Source organism: Prionailurus bengalensis, chromosome E2 (assembly GCF_016509475.1).
Source record: "Prionailurus bengalensis isolate Pbe53 chromosome E2, Fcat_Pben_1.1_paternal_pri, whole genome shotgun sequence".
Taxonomy (NCBI): Eukaryota; Metazoa; Chordata; class Mammalia; order Carnivora; family Felidae; genus Prionailurus; species Prionailurus bengalensis.
Window position 1 is genome coordinate 28,214,813 of NC_057352.1, and position 14,093 is coordinate 28,228,905.

A 14,093-nucleotide genomic window follows, 5' to 3' on the forward strand; every position below is an offset into this window, starting at 1 on the left:
TCACCACGCTAGACCAGAAGGCTGACAGTGACTCCCAACGAAAAGAACTTGCTTTATGCATCAGCCACGGAGTCAGGTCTGCAGGATGCCATGTTCCCCAGCACTGGGCCTTCTCTCTGAAACCTTCCAGGCCCAGCACTTCCCACCGCACCTGTGCAGGGGAACAGGGGCGTGTGGTGGGCAGTGTGGCCAGCCAAGCTTGAAGGGAAGGATGCCCTCAGCCTGTGACCCTGCAGAGGGGCCCAAGAGCCCCAGCCGGCTGTCACTCGCACGTATGCACACGCACGCACACACACGCATGCTCTATGGCTCAGGGGGAGTCCGGCAGCCGGACCTTCTTCCTCACACCCACTGATCCCAGGGAAAGACTAGGAAATTCCTACTCTGGGAATTCTCAGTTGGCGGCTTCCTCTCTCCTCTCCTCCACCAACCAGCAAAGGAGGTTTCCCCTCTCCTAGGCATGAAACCGGGATGCCTCCTGGCTTTCATCACTACCAGACACGCACGGGACCCAAGTTATTCCCACCCTCCAGGGGCCAAGCCAGGGGGTTTCCAGGAAGCCCCTCATTGTCCTGTCCTTGGGGGAGCACAGGTGGGGGAAGTGGGCTGGATGTTTCTGGGAAGCGGGCTCCTCTGGGATTCGCCTTCCCCTCTCTGCCAGCTGCCGGCTCTGAATCACTGAGGAACAGCACGGACACCCGCAGCCACAGGAAGGAGGCCGCGGACCCCAGGGCCAGCCTCATGCTCCTCTCCAGCAGAGACACGTAGGAGCATTTGAGACACATCCATTTATTCACAAAACATTTCCCGAGACCTATGATGTGCCGGAGACTGTCCTCAAACACAGCGGGGAAAGAGGAAGGCATACCCTCTATCGGGAGAAGAACTGCAAATACATACGGAAACAATCAGTTCTCCGAGTGATCAGCACTTTGAAGGAAAGGAAGAGGTGGGGCGGGACGGGGAGAGGCCAGCTCTAGCGGGGTGTAGGGCCTCTCTGAGGGTTGCAAGAGCAGAACAGCCAAGGATGAAAAGGAACCAGCCGATAACCGTTGGAGAAGAACATTCCTAGGCAAGAGAAGTCGGAGTGTGATAGAGAATCGGGTCCATTCCCAGAACCAAAAGGAGGCCCGTGTATCAGCAGGGCAGAGTGGGGGGGGAGCCTCAGGCCTGGGGAAGGCCCAGGACACGCCATCAAGTCCTGGCTCAGACAGTAACCAGGAAAGAACCCAGAACCAGCGCTAATCCCTTGATTCAGGACAAACATGAAGAAGAATGAAGATAGACTGAAGGTGCATGTGGGCAAATGGAACATCGAGACCCTCCACACTATGATTCGACTTGGTTCTATCTCATCGGCAAACATTTCAAACACCACAATGCCATGTTAGCCAGACACACTCTGCGCAGGCTGTGTGCAAAGTGCCTCGGCCTGGCCGCAGGCTGTGAGGTCAGGCCTCAGTTCGAAACCCACAGCCAGGCGAGTCTTCTGGCTCATCAAAAATGGGATTATATTGAAAGCCATGCTGGTATTCCAAGGGTCAGGAGAGAAAGTAACAGCACCCCACATGTATGGCCTCTATTTAGCAAAATAATGACGGGATCAGCCATAACAGTCCAGACTATGGGGTGGGGGGTGCCTATCCAGGCAGGCATTGGAGTCACAATCTTGAAACTCTTAAGCCACTGACTTTGGCCTTGGGAAGATAAAAGTGCCACCCTAGTGGGACAGCGAAGAGGCTTCTGCAGCCCCCCAAGGGCAAGGATCTTAGCCAAGACCCCAGAGCAAGGAGGTAGCAAATTAAGAGCAGCAGGCTCATCTCGGGACCCCCTAGCCCTGCCCACCCAGGTTCTCAGAGCCGTGTCAGGGTGCTTACCTCCAAATCGAGCTCCTGAAGAAAAAAGCTGCCCATGACGCATTAGCTTGGGAATCCAAGAACTTGGACAGCCGTGGCAGTGACATAGCCCAGGAAGGCATTTGAAACAGGTGGCCTGGTGCATCATCCGGCTTCTGCGGACCCCAGGCCAACAACAGTACACCAGGGGGGACCACATCAGTGGCCGTTCCCCACCCCACTCAGCCGAGATCAGGCCTGGTGGGCATTCGGCAGCCCTGCACGGCGGCACTGCAATGTTCTCTCCTGCCCGCACAGCTCGCCCTGGCCTTCCCAGCCCCAACACCAGCTGTCTGGCAGATTCAGGGGCCCGGGGGTTCCCACCCCTGACAATGGCAACACCATCAGAGAATTCTAGTCCTGGACAGCTCTCTGAGCAGCCTGTCCTTTAAAAAAGGGAGCAGGGAGGAGGGCAGGAAAACGGTGCATAGACACTGAGGCTCTGAGCAAACAGGCTCGTTCTGGAGAATGACAGGCACAGAACCAGATCCTGTGCGGCCAACTGGGTGGAGAAAAAACCTGCATGGACTCATCACAAGGTCAGAGCATATGGGTTTGACCGTAGATGAGCTGGCGATGCAGCTCTGTGTCACAGCTCACAGGTTATATAACCTCTCGGAACCTCAGTTTCTTCCTCTGTAAGATGGGAGGACAATAGTGCGGGCGTTGTGAGGACAATATGCGGTAATAGAGAGAGCCGTGGGCCTCACGCATCCTCATACGCTCCACGGTTCATGACTCTGGGCCTACTGTGTGCCAGGCAGTGTCCTCGGGCTTGGGACATAGCAGTCAACAGGACCGATAAAAGCCATTGGTAACAAGGAAGAAAATCTCAGGTGGTGATAAATGCAAAGTGGAGAATTAAAACAGGGTCAGTGGGGTAGGAAGAGATGACAGGCAGAGAGGCAACTTCACCAAGGGCATCACAAAGGTCCCTCTGGGGATGGGTGTTTGAGTAAATGCTTACATGGCAGGAACAAGCCAGGCATGAAAAGGTGGAGGGAGGCCACCGCAAGTGCCAAGGCCCTGGGGCTAGCAAGCTGAGAGGCACAAGGAACAGAAAGGTCAGCATGAACAGGTGAGGGCCAGGTCAGGTAGGGTCTTATAAAGACAAGACCAGAAGTCTGGGTGTAATACCTCCTCCTTATCTGAATAAGACAGTGACACTGCACACCCCACCCTTCCCCTAACTACTTGTAGTTTCCATAACACTCACGACCTTACTGTGTTTATTGTTCATTGTCTCCTGAAACCCAATCCAATATAAGCTCCGGGAAGGCAGGAATCTTCACCTTGAGTCACTGAGCAATCCCTACTGCCTGGCCTAGAGGACGGTCTCAACAATATTAGTTTAATTAATTACTGGCACTCGGTAAGTGCTCAGTAAACGTGATGATTCAGGCTGCCACTAGGGCCCCGGCTGCTTTGCAAGGAGATGAGCCTCTCAACCTTGGGGGCATTCAAGCAGAGCCTGGAAGAACACATGGTGAGGACCCTTGACACCAGGAGGGGCTTGGATGGTCGGGGCTCCAGGTTCTCTCCCCCTCCAACAGCTGCTGCCAGATCTGCCTTCTGCCCATTACCCGGGGACAGACATCGTCCGAGTGGCTGGGACACATGTGACAGAGCTTGGGCAGCGCCTTGATTTCTGGACCACTCATGGTTTACTAGCACCACCAAGTGCAGCCCCTTATGCTGCTTAATAGGAGACTGTCATCATTATGGGGGCTGCAGTGGGGGCAGGGGTGAGAAGGAAAGAAAGACTTTTTTCTGCCAACATTGTACACTGAGTGCCAGGGGGAATGGACTTAAATTCTCCCTCAAAGGCTAACCCCACCCCCACCCCACCCCCACCCCGGGGCAGGGCACTTCCTGCAGACAATTGGAACTTGTCCTGTAGGGGTTGACTTCCTTTGTGTCAACTAATTTCTGACTCGGGGTTTTCAGCTATTTATTTCTAGAACAATACGCTCACTGCCACAGCCATCCAGAGAGGCAGTCTTCCTGGCGGTGACAGCGTGGTCTCCCCCTGCTTTTCTCCTCGGCAGGAGGACGAGGGAGGTGTGAAAAGCCTTCTAAAGAGGTGGGTGGAAGTGGTCAAGCCTGCCCCCACCCCACCAGGGGCAAGTCTCATTTTCGGAACCAGCCAGCCGGAATAAAGTGAGGACCCCAGGGGGGGTCCTGGAGACCCAAGATTTGGGGGCAGGCAAGTGGCGACACTGGGAGGGGGGAAGGGTGTGGCCCCCACGAGGAACTCTTCCTCCACACAGTAATTAACCGAGGCTCCCAGCACCCTTCCTCGCCTCGGCAGCCTGCCCGTCCCCTTTCCGTAATCTTTTTCTAATTTGTGTTGCCGCTTCCTGCTTCCTCCAAGCCACCTTAATTGGAAACTCTATAGTTCACACGGAAAGTTCCTCTCTGCTCTCTGAGGACACCTATCGAGGGTGGAACCAGGCTCTTCACAATAATTCTTACCAGACACGGCTAATAATGACCCTCTTTCGCTAATGAAAAAAACACACACATGCACACATTGTGGCTGCTGTAATTAAGCTTGTGACGAGTTGAGTTGGAGGGAAATTAGATTTATTTACATGCTGTTCTGTTGCTGATGAAGCACTAGCTATCTGGAAGACTTCTAATTAACCCTCGTTTAGAGGGTGTGCTCTTTTGTGCCTCCTTCCCTCCCTTTGTAAATTGCAGTTGGTTAAAAAATAATAATAATAATAATTAGCCATTCTTCGAGTTGAGTTCTCTCCTGCAACTCAGTTTAATCCTCAAGCTGCGTTGCCCGGATGCTGATGGCAACAGAATGCCTGAAAGCTTCCAGTTCTGGGCTGTAGTCACCAGCCGGCAAGTGTGGCCGCAGTGGCAGCCACTGGCCAGGCGCTGTCCTCGACACTGAGCCGGTCAAAAGCGGAGCCAGAGACAGCCCGGCCTCCGAAGAGATTAGGAGGAGCAGAAAGGCATTGGGTGAATGGCCAGTCGGGGCACCAGGCACCAGGCTGGAAGCAGGCTGCATTCAGGTTTGTGGTGGACGAACTGGGGGTGCAGGGGTGCATAAGGGTTGGTAAGGGAGGGAAGAAAAGCAAATGCAAGATTTCAGCAAGATTGGGGCAAAACCCACAGAGGCGAGTGGAAGGTCTCGACGTCCAGGGTTTTCAGAACAGATTTGCCGTCCATGGCTGACTGCCTCCTCCGTCTGTCTGTGCGCAGCTGTGTATGGAAAGGAAGCAGACCCAGGATGCCACGGCCACGAGCACACAGGTCCTGGGTAGGTATTCTCACCCTGGGAGTCCTGGATTCTTCAAACCTGGTGCCCGGGAGGCAGTGGCATCGGACAAGGGCGCCCATCCCCAGTTACTGCACCCCCTCGGATCTAAGAGGCTGCAAATGCACGACATCCACCACCTTAATGCTTGCTTGTCCCAAGGGGAAGGGGGAGTCATTTCATTAGACAGATGCATAGACCAAAAGGCTGCTCAACTTCAGAAATGTTGGATTCTGACAAAATGCACATCTTAGAATCAAAGCAACACGAGACAAAGTCTCCAGAAGAGAGCTAGCCTTGCAAGGCCAGACCCTGCACGAGATATAACAGAATCAGGCAAGCCCCCCGCGTCCCATAGGTGGCCAAAGTAAGGAGCATCTGAGCCGTCACAGCCGATTCTATGGTGCTGCCGTCTCTCGGGGTCACCTCCCTCACCAGCTGTATGGTTCAGGTGGTCACAGCTTTTCCCTCAAGGCACCCAGGGAAGCCTCCAGCTGGAAGGGACCTCAGAGAGCACCTCATCCAGCCCGTCTCTTACCTGGTAAAGTCCCAGGGCACTGTGAGGCCAGGGAATTCGATGATGCGGGAAGGGGAGCATGGACAGGATGGGCTCATGGGGACAACCCCCATCTGGAGTTTGGATACTTGTGAACACCTCTGATAAAGAGGGTGGACGCGAACATGAACGGGCTTCAGAAGCCACGTCCAGGTAGCTGCGTGGTTACTTGAGTTTGCTTCTAAAGCACATGGGACTTTTTAAAAGCCTAAGTCCTGCTAAAAGAGAGCACAGCTCCAGACTCAAGGGGAAGGTCCATGAGACTTCTCATCCCAAGTCACCACACACAATAAAATACTCACCTCATGGGTGGGTGTTTCATCTTTCTTCTAAATCTCTCTCCCCACTAAACAAAGAGAGTTATTTCTTTCCCGTTAGATTGTGCAACACCGGGCAAGGCGCACACGGCCCCTCGAGACGTGGGACCGAATCCAGCATCTATTACCCTCCATGCCAAAGACACAACAGACTTCCCATCAATGTGTGTGTACATGAGGCCAAAAATGTCCAATGTCATAAATCGTGATTCCAGGGGTCTCTAATGCTTGCCACTCACTCAACGGAATAACTGGCTATATTAACATCTCCCATATTCTCCTTCTATTTTCCCTCACTTGGAAGTTAATGAACTTGTAGCTAAGGGAATCCTTTAACATGCTCACATCATCACTGCCACCTCCCCTGACCCAGGGAAGGGGCTTCATAAATGCCTGGCAGGTGAACAAGGAGACCAGCCCCATCAGCTTCTGCTAAGAGGATGGCTTTGTCATCCACCTGCTTGAAGCAAGTTTCCAGGACACCAGGAGCCCCTGTGTGCTAAGGACTGCATGGCCCCTGCCGAAGGTTAACACTGCTTAATTACCCAGCATTTTAAAATCACCATGTCCCAATCCCATAGAACTCAACTGCCCATAACTTCCAGAATTCAACACATTTCTGCAGGTTGTTGGGGCCCCTGGGAACTTGAACCAAGCCAGACGTGTGCCACCTGCCTGTGAATCCCCCCTTGGGTGGAGTGGTGAGGAGCCTGACTCAGCAGGAAACACTCCCCTTGCCATCAGTTCTGAAGAACAGCCTGGAAGACGCACACGCATGCCCTAGACGGTCCCAACAGCAACCTCTGGTTTACCTGCCACAGCAGGTGCGAGGAGATTAATTTCCCAGAATGCTCTGAAGGGGAAATATGTGACAAACGACAAGTCAAAGAAAGGCTCCTTACTCAGAAGCACCCATGAGCTGCTCCCCTCCACGCCCTCGGGTCCCTTCCGGCCGCCACCACCCTGGTTCAGGACTGCCACCTCTTCTCCTGATGACCGTACAGCCTCACTGGCTTGTCCAGCCACCTGTCAAACCCTGAGTGGATGCCTGCCATGTGGTAACACTACAATGCCTTCCTTGCCCATCTTCACCTTCCAGCAGTAGAAAAGCAGTTTATCCAAGAACCTCCACATCATAAATATCCACTCCAGGGATTTGTTTTAAAGCATTTTTAAGATAATCATCCTTTCAAAAAGGATTTTTTTACTCCCTCATACTTCTTAAAGAATGACACGCCAGGGGCTCCTGGGTGGCTCAGTCGGTTAAGCGTCCAACTCGATTTCAGCTCCTGTCATGATCCCAAGATGGTGGGATCGAGCCCTGCATCAGGCTCCACACTGAGCATGGAGCCTGCTTGGGATTCTCTCTCTCTCTCTCTCTCTCTCTCTCTCTCTCTCTCTCTCTCAAAGTAAATAAATAAACAAAACAAAACAAAACAAAACAAAAAGAATGATACTCCAAGACTGAAGTATAGTGGCAAGGAATACACACTTGGGTGATAGAAATTTAAAGAAATGCAGGGGCGCCTGAGTGGCTCACTTGGTTAAGTGTCCAGCTTCAATTCAGGTCATGATCTCACAGTTCATGGGTTCGAGCCCTGCATCAGGCTCTGTGCTGACAGCTCAGAGCCTGGAGCCTGCTTTGGATTCTGTGTCTCCCTCACTCTCTTCCCCTTCCCCACTCATGCTCTGTCTCTCTCTGTCTCTCAAAAATAAATGAATCATTAAAAAAAAAATTTAAAGAAATGCAAAGAAGGATTGCTCTAAAAGTCGGGCAAGTGGTTATTTCCGGAAGGAGGAAGGGGGCTGTGACTGGGGTGGGGCTTCTGGAGCGGCTGGCAAAGTTCCATCTCTAGACCCAAGTTATAAGAATTCACTCAGTCCTAAATCTGGTTTGTGGGGCGTCTGTATCTGTTTTTTATTTTACAGTAAAACAGTCCGCCCCTTAGTCCTGTTCTCTTTCATTGTGCTGAGCCTGTAAAGAGAGATTTCTGGTCACGGACTCCCCTACTGGGCTGTAAGCTCTAAGAGGGCCAAGATCACTTCTGGCTTGTTTACACTATAAACCGAATGCCTGATGCTGCTGAATGAAGGAGCAAATGAATGAATGGCCCTTCACAAGAGCTCTCCTCTCCAGAGGTCACTCCAGGGATCAGGAACCACATGTGCCCTACTAACCATGGCACCAGAGCCTAAGCACATCTAAGACCATCAATATATTTTTATAAAATAAATGAGTGAAAAAAACCAACTGTGCTAAGCATAGAGGACACAAAAGTTACTAAGCATGGTCTTTCCATCAAGGACCTCCTCATCTAGCAAGAAGAGGCACACACCAGACCATGTGATGAAGGCGAAGACGGAAAACGTGCAGGGGGTGATGTGAGCACTGCGACGGGGAATCAGGATGAAAGGACATGGAGCTGGTTCTTGAAAGAAAAACCAGAAAGTCCCTCCACTGGGAGGCAGGACAGCACCTCCTGGGAGGAAGTTGGGAGCTCCCCAACCCCACGGACTTGTCCCCAAATCATCTGCCATATCTGCTGCTGTGGCCAAGAGTCATCTCCCGAAATCCCCCAAGTCGTGCCGTTACCACCACCTCCCTTCTGGTGCACCTGCACACGCGCACACATACACATGCGTGCACACACCCACACTCTGAGAAAGTGCCTCCCACATACAGTAGGACCTGACCATGTTACATTACTTGTGCACACTCCCCAACCACCCTGTGAGGCGTCTCTGCATCCAGACCAGAGGACAGAGGCTCACCGAGGTCAAGGGATTCACCGGAGACCAGGCCAAGAAGACGTGGAAAAGAGGGGCATAAGAAGGGCTGTACCTCACTTTCAAAGCATGGGGGAGTGAGGGGCTCACAGCACCCCCCCCCACACACACCACTGTCACTGAGAACGTCAAGATGACACTTGGGGTTCCCCCGATATTCTCCACCCTCAGGAACTGCGTGCATGGACCCTCGTTTCTTGTCTTCGCCATCAGTCTGGAACACTGGCAGAGCCCGGCCCAAGACTGCCCTTGGAATACATTACTCTGATAATTTTGGAGGAAACGCGCCATGAGCCAAGATCCCCGCACCTCGGAAGTGGAACCTTTGCTTCCCGTGCTTCTTTTCATGTCCCTTTTCTGAGTTTTCACTTTTTTTGTTTTTGTGTTTTTAGATTTTTAAGTAATCTCTACACCCAATGTGGGGCTCGAACTTGCAACCGCAAGATCAAAAATCTCGTGCCCTTCTGACTGAGCCAGCCAGGAAACCCTTTAAATTTTTTTTTTTCAACGTTTATTTATTTTTGGGACAGAGAGAGACAGAGCATGAACAGGGGAGGGGCAGAGAGAGAGGGAGACACAGAATCAGAAACAGGCTCCAGGCTCTGAGCCATCAGCCCAGAGCCTGACGCGAGGCTCGAACTCACGGACCGCGAGATCGTGACCTGGCTGAAGTCGGACGCTTAACCGACTGTGCCACCCAGGCGCCCCTAGGAAACCCTTTAAAGGGCTCGAATCTTAAGTGACGTGGGTAGCGAGTTTCTCCAAAAGACATTCCCAGCACCCACGTGCCCCTTCCCAACCATGCCCTAGGTCAACTCAACACTAGGTCTGTGAGATCCATCCAATCCTTGGGGGTGGCAGCAGGCAGTTCCTCTTCATCGCTGTGTTCGCGCTTTTCTTTTAATTTTTGCTTTCTTCAAGGTCAGGTCCAACGCAACCCTTTTTTCCCCCTCGATGTCACTGACTAGGGGCAGATATATTAGATCACAGGGCCAGTGCGTCCCATATTTCTGTTCCACCATCTGTGCGGTTGCTGGTTTCAGGTTGAGAGCATCTCTACTCCCATGGTCGGCAACCAAACTTCACTTGAGCACACAGCTCCCTCTTCTCCTCCAGGAGCCACTGGGGCTGGAGGAAGGCAGGGAGGGAGCTGTGTCTGCAAGTCCCAGGGCCAAACTGTGGCGGGAAGGAGACTAAGGGCTCTTGTCTTAGCCGGAGCCTCACCACACCCCCCGCCCATGCCCAGCTTCAGAGAACCTGAAAGAGACACCTGACAGGCCTCAGCCTCTGGCCACAAGTGTCCTTCATCCGGGTCGAGACAGGAAAAGATCACGCTCTCTCCACATTCCTACTCGCTCCACCAGCAAACAAAGCTCATACGAAGGGTTGTAAAACGATGCAGTCACTATGGGAAACAGCATGGAGGGTCCTCAAAACATGAAGCAACCCAGGGGTCCCTCATCGGGTGAGCAGATAGCAAAATGTGACCTGTCCATCCAAGAGAATATTATTCAGTCTTCAAAAGGAAGGACTTTCTGACACTTGGTACATCATGGATGAATCATGAGGACAAGACGCTAAGTGAAATGAACCAGCCACAAAAGGACCACTACTGTAAGATTCCACCTCTGTCAGATACCCAGAGTAATCAGATTTGGAGAGAAAGCAGAATGGAGGCTGACAGGGGCTGGGGGACAGGGAAATGGGGAGTTAGTATTTAATGGGAGCGGAGTTTCAGATGGGGAAAACGAAAAGGGTTCCAGAGATGGCTGGTGGCGTTGGTTTGCACAACAATGTGAATGTACTTAGCGCCAATGAACTGTATGCCTGAAAACGGTTAAGATGTACATTTTATGTTATATGTATCTTACCCTCATTTCTTTTAAAGCTTTAATGGGGAAAAAAATGTAAAATGCTGAGACAGGGAATAGCAGCCAGAAGCAAGAAAAACCAAAACAGAAGTCATGATATTAATATAAGACAAAAATGCAATTCAAGGCAAACATCATCAAATACGACCATGAGAATGGCTCAAAATTTTTTATTTTTTTTTCATGTTTTTTTTATTTTTGAGAGGGAGAGAGACACAGTGTGAGCAGGGGAGGGGTGGAGAGAGAGGGAGACACAGAATCCGAAACAGGGTCCAGGTTCTGAGCTGTCAGCACAGAGCTCAACGCGGGGCTCAAACCCACGAACCGCGAGATCATGCCCTGAGCCGAAGTCAGACACTTAAGCGACTGAGCCACCCAGGCGCCCCAGATTTTTTTAAAAAGTGAGGTTTGCAGCCACAGTAAGTCCAAAGAGGGAACAAGATGCAGAAGAGTGTAGAATCTCCAGCCAGAGAGAAAAAGGGCACCGCAAGCCTCCTGTCCTCTCTCGCTTGCTCCCTGCACCCCAGCCAGAGAAAGCAAGATTGGAGGCGGGCAAGAAAACACGCCAGCTTCTGTCAGACATAGCAAGACCTGACGTGAAGTTGGTGAGACACCCTCTTTGGACATGGTCATCCACACTTTTCTCAAGCAAGACCCAAGCTCTGAATGACTCCCCTTTCTTTGGCTTCTTTCAAATGAGGTTTTATACCGGGAGGGCCCAGGAAACTCAAAACGCTTTCAGGTCTGAGCCTGAACCAGGAGGAGGCTGCCAGCCTCCTACCAACGACCCGTCTGGAACAGACACACAGATTCCTCCGCTTCTTCGCAACAAAAGCAACAGCCCCCCCGCACCGCATCCTAAGCCCACCACCTCAGAGCCCAGGCTCATTACAGCATCATCCCCATGTTTCACAGCAGCGCTAGGAGGCAGGGGCCACTGGCTCCATTTTACAGAAGAGAAAACCAAGGCTTAGAGAAATCTAGTGACTAAGCTCAGATCCCAAGCAGGAGGCAGAGTGGGATTTGGTGTTCGACTGGACACACCCTAAAGCCCAATTCTTTGCGGGTCAGGCTATTGTGTCCTTCCGAGACATTCAAACAACGTGGGGGATTTCACAGGCTGGAAGCCAGAACTCAAAGCGGGCCAAGGCTGCATCAGGTACATCACGACCAAACCATCCCTTAGCAATAACCTCATTGATTCCCACAGATAGTTTTGAGTTTGCAAATCATATCTAAGAATCCATTTGATCCCACAGACTAGGGAGGAGACAGAGTTTTATCCTCATCCACAACTGATAAGAAACCATCTGAGGAAGGACCAGAGAGGGGCCTGAACAGTCAAAAGTCACACAGCAAGTTCCCATGGAGGTAGGCCTAGCATCCAACCAGGCCTCATGCAGAGACAGTCACCCCACTAGGCCCCCCAGGAAGACGCCCACAGACACAGCATTCCTGTGGGCACCAGGACACAGATGGAATTCTCTGGAACCTGCGCAGCCTTTCTGCCAGGCCACCGCGCACTGCCTGCCTGCCAGTCTGACGCTCTGCCCTCCGTTTTTCATTGCTAATTAATTTGGATGGAGATGTCTTTAAACCGAGACTTACGTCGGGTCCTCCCCACTGTCTGTGAACCAATTTCATTACAACAGAAACCATGTTGCCAAAATGAGAAATCCCCTCCTTTTCAGGCCTGTGCCCTTGAAGGCATCTTATTAGAAAAGACCATTTCTTAATTAACATTTTTGATCTTTAATCCATTACACATCCCTCTAATCCTGTACGGAGGTGCGGCTGGCCCACTTCCGCGGGCTGGCTCTGGGCTGTGCGAGGCTGGCAATTTCAGCGCTGAGGGCTCGCTCACAGCTGGACTCCACCGCGGACAGTCGGCGGCTCCCAGACACCACCTCTGGTCCAGCCGCGGGTGCCTCTCCCGAGCGGGAGCCGGGGAGGGGGGCCTGGCGCAGACACCCCCGGATGGGCCAGTCTGCAGACGAGAGTTCATTTCATTAACCCCTGAACCCCATCTCTTCTCTCCCCAGAACGGTTTCTAGCAAAGGCTGTTTTCACAGATCTGGCTCGCGCCGAGCGTGAGGGCCGTCAGGCTGGTCTTCCTTCCCATTTGCACAAACCTCAGGCAACCTGACCACATCTACACAAAGAGCCGGTCCCGTCAAGGTCAGAAGGCCCCACAATGGAAAGCCTCGGACCTGCCCGGTGACTCCCTCCTTCCTGAAAGACTTTCTTCCCTGGCTTTGAGGGATCCCGTCTTCTCCCGGGTTTCCTCCCACCTCCCTGACCACCCTCGACCTCTCCTCCTCATCCCAGCCTTCAATGCTGATGCCTCTCCAGACAAAGCCCTCAACTTTATTCTGTCTGAGCTCACTCCTAGCTTTGAGCGCCAGCTACACACTGGAGACCCAAATACATCCCCAGGCCCATCCTTCCCCCATCACCAGATCCTACATTCAAGTGACCACTCAGCCTCCAAGAGGCATCCCAAACTTAGGGCCAAAACCAAGCTTGAGCACCACCACCGCCCCCAATCATACCAGAACGACTGCTCCCAGGACGTCATGGCACCTAGCTGCTTACCTCCAGCCACCCAGCTGGCCTTTGGAGCCTTGGAATCACGCTTCCTTCCTCTCCTTTCCTCACCCCGACATCCACCCAGGGACACATTCTGTGGGACCTACCTCCAAAAGAAATCCTAATCCAGGTGCGCCCGGGTGGCTCAGGTGGCTAAGCGTCTGACTCCTGATTTCTGCTCAGGTCATGATCTTGTGAGTTCAAGGCCCACGTGGGGCTCTGTGCTGACAGTGCGGAGCCTGCTTGAGATTCTCTCTCTGCCCCTCTCTCTCTGACCCTCCCCAATGCACGTGCACCCTCTCTCTTTCAAAATATGTAAATAAACATTAAAAAAAAATAAAAAGCAATTCCTAATCTGACGTCTTTTTCACCTCCTGGCCTGGGTCCCAACCCCCATCACCTCCCACCTGGGTGAGGACATCTGTCCCCTTCTCTCTTGCCCATACACAGCTAGAGAGATCCCTCCTCCCGTCTGCCCCCAGCCTCCCTTCAACTCAGAGTAAAATCCAGGGTCCACCATGATTCAAGGACCTACATGAGCTGCTGCTGCTTGCCTCCCTCCCTCACTGCCCTGACCTCCCCTCCCCTCCTCACCTCTCTGGTCCCACCTCTCCCCACTTCCCCCACCTCCCTCACCTCTCTGGCCTCACCTCTTTCCCCCTCCTGCCCTGGCTCACTCTACTCGGGCCACAGGGACATCCCTTCTGTCCATCAACAGGCCTAGATCACCCCCACAGCCAGGAACATCTGGAATGCCCTCTGCATGGCTCACACCCTCTCTTGCTCAAATGCCCCTCCTGGGCACAG

The 14,093-nt window shown here is 52.6% G+C and overlaps 1 protein-coding gene across 2 annotated transcripts in view; it reads right to left on the reverse strand.

The window, feature by feature from the left end:
• The window catches only part of ZNF423 (zinc finger protein 423), a 334,391-nt gene that overhangs the window by 239,935 nt on the left and 80,363 nt on the right, over positions 1-14,093 (reverse strand). The window lies entirely within an intron of this gene.